Source organism: Lates calcarifer, linkage group LG13, assembly GCF_001640805.2.
Source record: "Lates calcarifer isolate ASB-BC8 linkage group LG13, TLL_Latcal_v3, whole genome shotgun sequence".
NCBI lineage: Eukaryota > Metazoa > Chordata > Actinopteri > Centropomidae > Lates > Lates calcarifer.
Genome location: NC_066845.1, coordinates 26,641,670 through 26,651,251, shown reverse-complemented (window position 1 = coordinate 26,651,251; position 9,582 = coordinate 26,641,670). Strand labels below are relative to the sequence as shown.

The window sequence follows — 9,582 nt, the reverse complement described above, 5'->3', positions numbered from 1 at the left end:
GCTACATTTATTTTGATTTATTTGTGTGTGTGTTGACATAAACCAACACACTGTAAGGATCAGGTGGCACTTTGAATACAATAGAAGACGAAGAGGAAGAAAGTAAATCCTGTTAGTTTTGTGTTTTCTCTGAGCCACAGTCTGAATGTGAGAGAATCAGTGAAGTAAAAAGCAGAGTGAGTCTTATCTGTGGAGGATGTGAATGTTTCCTGTCTGTGGACGGCACAATGATTGATGTGAGGCCATTAGCTGAACTCTGTGGAGAGGCTGACTGTGAGGAGGAGGAGGAGAAGGAGTAAACTGGTGATGACATGAATGAGAGATGCTGACGATTTGGTTTACAGTCTGTGGAGGACGACGCTGCCAGATTTGGGAAAGTTTACGGTGTGAGTCAGTGCAGTAAATGTTTGGATGATGAGATGAAGATGCTCTGGTTCCTGCTGCTGTCTATGGTCATCATTTGTCTGTGGACGACCTGCAGGAGTTAGACTCCTCCTTCATACTGTGTCTCTGTGAAACTTTTTATATGGATATTTCCCATGTTTTGTTTAAGCAGAAATATCAGCACGTCATGTCATTTTACCTCACAGAACACGAGCTGCTGTAATAACACTGCTGTGGCCTGTTGGTTATTGTGAGTTATTGTGAGTTATGTAAAGAATCTGAGAGTCACACAGTAACACAGACACACTAACAGATGGAGGCAGTGGTATTCCAGCAGCTCCTGGTTAAATCCCTGTTTTTGTCAATGGAGTCTGGTGGAGATATAGAGATGTCTCTGGATCTTCCTCTTTAATAAAAAGCTCTGTCTCTGGAGGAATCCTATCATCATGTTGTCAGTGACAAAACAAACACGTTAGTGGACGTACTGACGTGGATGATTTCTTTACAGCAGCTGGTCACAGTTCACTGTTGTTGGTCTGCACTGATTCCAAAGCTCTTTGTCCGTGTCACTCACTTACACTGACTGCAGCTAATAATAATCATCCTCCATTCACAGAGTGTTCCCAGCTCTTGGAACAGGTTCAACATGTTTGTGTTCAAACAGGACAGACGACTCTGTCTGCTCCATCTCTGCAGTCAAGACATTTTCCACTCATCAGGGAATGGTTTCTTCCTCCAGCTGATAGTGATACAGCCACAGAGAGTCTGGTTCCTCTCTGTGACATTTAATTACAGTTTGATCTGTATCTCTGTATCATTAACTCTTTTTTGAAGGTAGTTCCATTCTAACTGCAAAAACAATACATACACAGCATCACAGAGGATGGGGATTTTCCAGCCTGATTTCATGTTGTGTTGTGCATTCTGTAGATTTGACTAATTTCTGCTGAATCCTCTGCTGATGTTGTAACTGCTGGTTGCATTGTTTTTAGTTTTAACCACCTAGATTACGTAGAAAGTGTAATTCAGTAAAAGTGGAAGTAAATAATGCAGATGTTGAATCTCTGTATTTCCTGAGAACATCAAGCTGCTGGCTGCCTTTAAAACCTGCACATGCACTGATTCCTGCAGCTTCAGTTAGCTGTTTATAAAGCTGACTATAGGTCCACATCCAGCAAAAATGTGTCAAATGTGACAAACAGTGTGACATCAGGATAAGCAGGGGATGTAGAGGTAATGCACAGACCACATCCTGCTGAGAGAGAGAGTGGAAACATGGCTGTAACACTGGAATGTAAGACGGGGAAACACATGTCAGTTACAAGGTTACACAACGCCAGAGGTCAGAAAATGCCTGTCCCTCGTGTGTCAGGATGAACTTGACTGTGAAGAAACATGGATGTGTGAGTAACGCCGGGCTTCAGCAGTGATGTCACTTCCTCTGCCACAGTGAGATCAGAGCTGAAGTTCAGAGGAGACGAGTGAGTTAGAGATGATGTGAGGTGAAATGTAATCAGACATGTTAACACGCTAACAGCTGTTTCCTTCTTCTACACTAACTGTAGTGTGATATTTACATCACACTAATCCACATATGAACTCATACAACTCATACGTGAAACTCTCTGAGGTCTGGATCCGGATTATCCAGGTCAGCTGTTTCTGCAGCTCAGTTATTTTCCAGCAGCTTCACACTCGTGTTATGACGCTGTACAAAGTGTGTGTGTGTGTGTGTGTGGTGGATTCCCCTCTGACTGCCATCTTTGTTTTAGTGTACACAGCACAGAGGCCTCTTGCGTCATCAAACACTCAGTGTGTGTGTGTGTGTGTGTGGGGGGGGGGGGGGGGGGGGGGGGGACCCTTGTCAACACTGGCTGAGAAAGAGGAAGTGCAGGGAGGAAGTGATGTGGATGAAACAGTGGTGTGAAGGAGGAGAAGGAAAAACAGGGAGAGAGCTCGCCCTGCTGGAGGAGGAGGAGGAGGAGGAGGAGGAGGACAGAAGATACACGAACCACAGAGACAAAACTGAAGAGAAAGATTAGAAATACCTGTGGGATCACCTGATCAGATTAAAGACACACAGCTCTTCACCTTCATCACTTCATCACTTCATCACCTGTCTCTGAGCTGAGCGACGAAAAAGACAGAAGAGGAAAAAAAGTTTTACAGTGAAACTCTGCTGCCCTCTGCTGGCTAACACACACACACACACACACACACACACACACACACACACACACACACACACACACAGTACAGTGACCCCCCAGAGTCCTGGTCTCAGCAGCACAGTCAGACTGGGATCACATGAAGAGACTGAATCCACAGACGAGCTGAGGCCTCCTGTTAATCAATAAATAAAATCTATTGATCTTTCTATTTATCCATTATTTATATTTATAAAACCTTTGCTCAGAGCTCAGTGTACGTTACACTTCTTCCAAATGTTTCTTGTCCTGTGCAACATATTTCTGCTTCTTCTCATATTAATTGATTGAGGTGTATTGAAGGTTTTATTTAAACCTTCATTTTTCTATGTCGTGAAAATTCAACTAAATTCCACCTCTTAAAGCTTTAAATCCTCAGATGATCCAGATCCTTCCCTTAATGAACCCTGAACCACCAGGATGAAGAGTTGAGGTCAGAGTGAGAGCTGTGGAGTTGTTATTTTATTTAGTTTGAAGAACCTGAGGTTTTACCTCAAACTGGAAATAAAGTTAAAAAGTGAACAGTGAATAAGAATCCTTTAAAACATCATTTGATTTCCATTAAAACCTGGGTTGATAATTCATGACTTTATTTTATTCCTCTTATTTAAATCAACACATTTTATTGGTTTGTTGAGATTTGGAGAATCAGGTGTTAAAATCTGTCCTGTTCCCTCTGCAGTTCCCTCTGTAGTTCCCTCTGTAGTTCCCTCTGTAGTTCCCTTCGTAGGGCTCCTGTACAGATTTCCTCTAAGTTCTCAGATGTCAGGGGGCTCATGTTCCTCCTCCTCCTCCTCCTCCTCCTCCTCCTCTTCGGAAACGGGATGTGATGTAAACACAGCAGTTTTTTGTTCCTCTCTGTTGGAGTGTGCTCAGCTCCTTCTTCCGATTCACTGCTGAGGGAAAAGTTTCAGGAGCGGACGGAGAAGCGCTGAAACCCGGAGCTCGCTGAGCCAGCAGACACAAAGAGAGCGTTAGTTTCCTCCACCATGATCCTCTGAGCTCCTCCGTCTGTCTCCGACAACAAGACCACGACCTGCCGGACCGGACTCCGACACAGGAAAAAAAAGTCAGACCGGAGAGAAGCTCGCTGCTGTTGTGGATCCGGAGGGAAACTGCGGACAGGTAAAGAGCTGACAGGAGAATATCTGAGTGTGTGTGAGTGTGTGTGAGTGTGTGTGTTTGGTCAGAGAGGGAAGTGAAGCCGGGCGGAGAAGTTCAGACTCCTGGAAACTTTGAGTGCATGACAACAGAGCTGGGATCAGTGCTGCTGCTGCTGCTGCAGACTGAGGCCTAGAGCTGAGCTGTTCATGGAACAGGAGCTGCAGAGAAGAACAGAGGAGCAGATATCAGAGAGAGAGAGAGAGAGAGTCACTGAGAGAAGCTTATTGTTAAAATATCTTTTCAAGTTAAGGTCCTGTGTGTTTTACAGTTCACAGCCTGTGTTGATGTGAGAGCAGAGAGAGGACGGAGTCAGTAAACAGCAGAGTGATGGACGCCTGGTGTGTGTGGAGACGTCTGCAGGTCTTCAGGCCATAGTGTTACTGTAAGCTGTGTGAGTGTGTGAGTGTGTGTGACCTCCTGTGAGGGATATCTCAGTCTACATGGACTCAGACTAAATCTGTCTCTCAGTCTGAGACACACTCTGTCTCCGTCTTCTTGTTGAATCTGACGAGCTGCAACAGAACTTGAGTTTCCTTGAGGTAAATATATCAGAGCGTCAGGCAGCTGCTGGTTAACCTCCGAGTGTATACGCTGAACACAAACTGTACACGTGACAACAGAGAGCAGGAAGGTCAGGTCCAGACCTAGACCAGGTTCAGGAGCATCAAGAAAAACAGAAGCCAACAGACACAGTTTGTCTGATGTTCAGTGAGGGTGGTTTTGAAACCAGTGAACAACGAGAGCAGTTGAACTGTTGTGATCAGGACTGACTGGAGTCAGGACGTCACCACTGAACTCACTGACCCTCTGCACATCTGCAGGCTCAGAGCAGATGTACAGTACGACATCGATCAGCTGATCGTCGATCAAGAAGACTTCTGATCAGCTCTGATTATCTCCACAGAGAGAGAGGCCTGTGATCAGGGTATTGATGAGCGAAGGCTTCAGCCCCTGCAGGTGTGTTTTAACAGCTTGGTGTTTGTGATGTGAGGCAATAAAAAGCAGATTTATTGTGTGTGGAACAGACTGTGAGAGCAGCCCGGGGCTACACACAGTCTCACAGTGATTTCACAACAGCAGCAGCTCAGTGTTTGGCTCAGACTGTGAGAGCTCGCAGCTCCGCTCGCTCACAAAACGAACCCGCAACATGAGCTGTGGGCGAGCGAGAGGCTCACACTGCTGCCTCTTCATCTGATGAAGCTAATGGGAAGAGTAGGGTTCTATCAGTCTGGTCCTGAGACTCAGAGGAGAACCTGAGAGGACCCAGCAGGTCCAGGACTCTGCTGCTGCTGCCAGTGTTATCTTTCTCTGCAGGCTCACAGGAAGTCTGCTGTTTCACCATCACACCTCGGCTGAGGTGAAGCACCGCAGGACGAGATTTGACTCCCCAGCATTACCAGCTCTAACTGGTTAGAGCTTCAGATTCTGCTGCAGCTCTCAGAGCAGCAGGTTGGACATAAACACAGCTGCTCTCTGAGGGTTTTTAGAAATGATCAGCTACAGTCCTTTAAACCCAGCCTGGATACGTGTCCTCGCTGCACTCTGAGACTCTGGACTCGAATAACAAGATGACATCAAACTGTCTTTGGGAACCTCAGCGTTTCCAATAAAAGATCATTCATCCCGTCCCAGTATCTACAGTATGTACATTGGATCCAGATCTCGTCTAAACCCTGTCCAGCTCAGCCTGCAGCCAATAAAGTCTCTGTGAGATGGAACTGTTGTAGCGATGGTATCTGTCAGCAGCAGACGCACAGGAAGACCTGAGAGCACCACCTCCCTCACACATGTAGATAAACATCTCCAGAGACATTTCACCTCAGGTCATTAAGTCTCTGGCCCTCTTATCTCGCTCCCATGATGCCGTTCTGTACATAAACACCTCTCCAGCCACACTGTAAAACACAAACACTTACGGGAAACACTCAGAATGACTTCTGGAGAAGTGTGTGCAGAGAGCGGCTGTGGTTGGAGTGGAAGCAGCAGATTACAGATGAGTGGAAATGAGCGAGTGTGTGTGTCGAGTTTCCATCTGCAGCCAGCAGCTCATTAAACCATTAGGAAACCACAGAGAGGAGGAGCCAAGGTGATCCACCCACTGATCACCAGGAGCAACACGACTGCAGAGACTTTATCCATACCATACTGTATGTGAGGGAGGTCAGAGGTCAGAGGTCAGAGGTCAGCTCCACGGCTCCACTCTTCTCATAAAGACTGATTCCAATCAGGCTGAATAATTAAACATATGAATATTCTGATGTGTGTGTGTGTGTGTGTGTGTGTCAGGATCAGCTGATTCTGCGGGGTCGCTGTGAGAAACAGTGCAGTGTGACTCCCATTAAACTGCTGATTGGAGTTTGCTTTGGTCTCTGTGAAGCAGACGTCACTGAGACCAGAACGGGTCTGGGTTCAGGTTCCTGTACCTGTGACCCAGCAGCCATGTTGTTGTGGAAGGCTTCAGGCTCAGGTTGGATCTGGGTCATTTTAAACACAGTTCCCGCTCGTCCCATTGGAAGAGGAAATCCATGTGTGTGCGTTTGTCAGCCCTCTGACTGGGGGGTTCACTGACTCTCAAAACCCAGCTCAGTCTGATCTGTAATCAGCTGATGGATCTTCCTGGACTGTCAGGGACCTGGTTTGTATCAGTAAGAGGCACCAGAGAGTGGACGCCTTTTATATTTACTGCGTACATACCTGTGTGTGTGTGTGTGTCCAGGGTTTCAGTGTTTTGAGTGGAGCAGAGTTTTGAGCCTCTGTGTGTGATTATTGATGAGATACTCACTGAGTTTAATCCACTGAAGGGAAAAGAGCAGAGTTTGAGTTTGGAAACAGGTGGAGAGTTAAAAAGGATTCAGGTCAGATTGTTGAGTGATAAAATCACATCGTCAGTGAGTCATGAAACTGGGCTAAATGATCCCACGTTCAGGTTCTCAGGTGTGTTCCCTCCTCTTGGCTGCAGAGCCGTCCGTCACTTCAAAGCTCTGCATGTTAAATCAAGCGCCTCCTCACATTCTTCAGATGCCGGCAGCTCTTTTTAAACCAGCGGCCGCTCTGCTCCGGTTCAGACCTCCTAACCATCACCTGCTCTCAGGTTACACTCGAAACATTCTGCTGATGCACGTGTGCAGTTTTACAGCGAGCGAAAGCTGAGACCAGAGACACGACTGAACGTCCACCTCAGACTCACAGAGTTCCAGGTCGTGGTTAGAAAACCGTTGTGTAACTTCTGTTGCTGTCGTCTCCACATCACGTGACCCAGAACTCTTCAGGTCACTGCTCAGTGCCAGGGGGCATCAACACTGTTGGTAACGTGACCTGCTGTCAGAGTTTGATCAGGTGACACCGACACACACTCAGAGCTCTGAGTGTATCTGAGGCTGAGTGCTCCTCTGGTCTGTTACCAAAGAAATGTTCAAAATATTCAAGTTTTATTTGAGCAGCTGGTCGGTGTCGTTACAGGTGTCTGGACCCCAGTGTCTCTGTGTGTGTGTGTGTGTGTGTGTGTACAGGTGAGATATGACATGGAATCAAGGAGGTCCAGTTTGACCAATCATCACTCTTTTCCTGTTGTTTAACTGAGCTGACGGACAGAGGCGACTGTTGTTGAAAATGATCGTTTCTACGATGCATCGCGATGCGGATGATTCTGCATCGATGCGGATGATTCTGCATCGATGCAGCGACATATCATCATCCATTATATCCTCCGGATGCTGCTTGTCTTGTCTTTTCTGGACAATAAAGTTCTAAAGTTCAAAATGAGCTCCTGTTAGCGACGCACAAGACGTAGCAGCGTTAGCCGTTCACCCTGAGAAGCTAACAGAGGAAACTGACATGTTAGTGAGAACGTGTGATTCCTGGACTTTCTGTTCCTCTAATGGAGTATCATCAGTATCATCAGAGAGGACTGACAGGTGATTCCTCACACAGGTGTTCTCCATGTTCAGGAAGCGTTATTCAATGAAGACACTTTGATTTCTAAATAATCAAGAAGAGAGTTGATGTTTATCTGTTTTCATTCATAGATGAATGAGCAGCCGTCTGAATCGAATCATGTGACCAGTAAAGATGCAGAGATGATGCAGTAAAGACGCAGTCGTCTTGGACAGACGTGTGGTTTCATTGTGACTCAGGTGCTGGTGTCAGTTCTTGTTTCAGTGTAAAGGCAGGGTTTTGTTAGAGGAGCAGAGGTCTGCAGGACGAGCTGTCGCACCACGTCAACACTGTTCATGGATGTTTGAGAGCGGCCACAGTGGAGGGAGGAGTGAAAGGCCGAGTGTCACAGAGAGAGGACGTGATGTGGTTTAAATACGAGGATCGTACCACTGCACCGTCTCACAGGCAGCTGTTTGGATCAGACACTAAAACACTGCACGGTTTCTAACCTCTGTCAGGTTTAACACAGCCACCTCGTATTCCTCTGGGATCTGCATCATGGTCTGAATAAACCAAAGGTGTTTTTATGTGAACGATGGAGCCAGATAAAGAGGTTTTCACTTCTATTCTGTTCTGTTCTATTGTGTGCTCTACTGCTCTGTTCTGTTTTGTTCTCAGTGAACTCTGTCTCATTCACCCCCCCCCAACCAGGAGGAGAGAGAGAGGGAGAGAGAGAGACATGCAGATTCCTGTGTGTAACAGTAAGAGAGAGAGAGAGAGAGAGACTTGGAGAAAGGCATGTGGATTCCTGTGTGTTTGTGTGAGCGAGAGACATAGATGCAGACAGGGAGAGAGAGAGAGCTCTGGTTGCGTTGAATGTTTGGAATGTTGAGGCTTTTGGCTTCAGTTTGTTCTGACGGAGGAGGGAGGGGGGAGGAGGGGGGAGGAGGGAGAGAATGAGCGGAAAAGAAGGATAGAGGGAGGGACGAGGGAGGAGATAAGGAGGGAGGAAGGGAGGAGATAAAAAAAGTCGAGGAAACAAAGATGGAGGAAAAGCGAAGTGAAGCAGCTGATTTATTCCTCATGTTATTTACAGTTTGACATTTAATGTGAGTGTGTGTCGAGTGTGTGTCGAGTGTGTGTCGAGTGTGTGTCGAGTGTGTGGAGAAACAACATGTTCATCTGTAGCTCTGTGCAGAATGAGTAAAGTCTCATATATCAGCACATCATACAGTGAATCAGCAGTTCATATATGTGACCACATCAGCTCGACGTGTGTGAGGGGTTTGAGCTCGGTGTCAGGAACCTGGGTCCAGGAACCCTGCCTGTCTCTGGACTCTGCAGACCGGGGTCATGTTGCAGTGGCTGCTGTTACCTCCTCCATCTTCACCAGTCTTTCTGACACAGGTGGTAGAAGAGGCTGGTGGTTCTGGTCTGTGTCGGACTTTTAACCAAACCATGGTCCTCTCTGTCTGTCAGGTGACAAACCTCTGCTGATAACAGGTTCTTTTACAGCACCTCATCTTATCCAGACAACAAGGACACATAAAAGATTCTCAGGACAGCAGAGTCCAGGTCCCTGTCTGACCAGAGTCCAGGTCCCTGTCTGACCAGAGTCCAGGTCCCTGTCTGACCTGGACTCTGTTTTATCTGTAACTACAACAACTTGAACGTCTCCAACAGGAAACAGTTTGGTGTTGATCTGTCACTCGCTCGTGTTCTCACAATAAAACAGCCTTTACCTCTCTCTCTCTCTCTCTATCTCTCTCTCTGTCTCTCTCTCTCTCTCTGTTCTCTCTCTCTCTCTCTTCTCCCTCCTCTCTCCCTCTCTCTCCCTCTCCCTCTTCTCTCCTCTCCTCTCTCTCTCTCTCTCTCTCTCTCTCTCTCTCTCTCTCTCTCTCTCTCTCTCTCCTCTCTCTCTCTCTCTCTCTCCTCTCTCTCTCTCCCTCTC

The 9,582-nt window shown here is 46.9% G+C and overlaps 1 protein-coding gene across 3 annotated transcripts in view; it reads left to right on the top strand.

The window, feature by feature from the left end:
- Positions 1 to 3,402: 3,402 nt before the first annotated feature.
- Positions 3,403 to 9,582, top strand: part of ddr2l (discoidin domain receptor family, member 2, like) — a 34,066-nt gene continuing 27,886 nt past the window's right edge. Inside the window, exons 1-2 of one of the 3 annotated variants that reach the window (XM_051074868.1) lie at positions 3,403 to 3,716; positions 4,024 to 4,137. The gene's annotated coding sequence lies outside the window, so the exon portion shown is untranslated. The remainder of the gene's footprint in view (positions 3,717 to 4,023; positions 4,138 to 9,582) is intronic. The other 2 variants (XM_018663726.2, XM_018663744.2) reach the window with 2 other exon arrangements.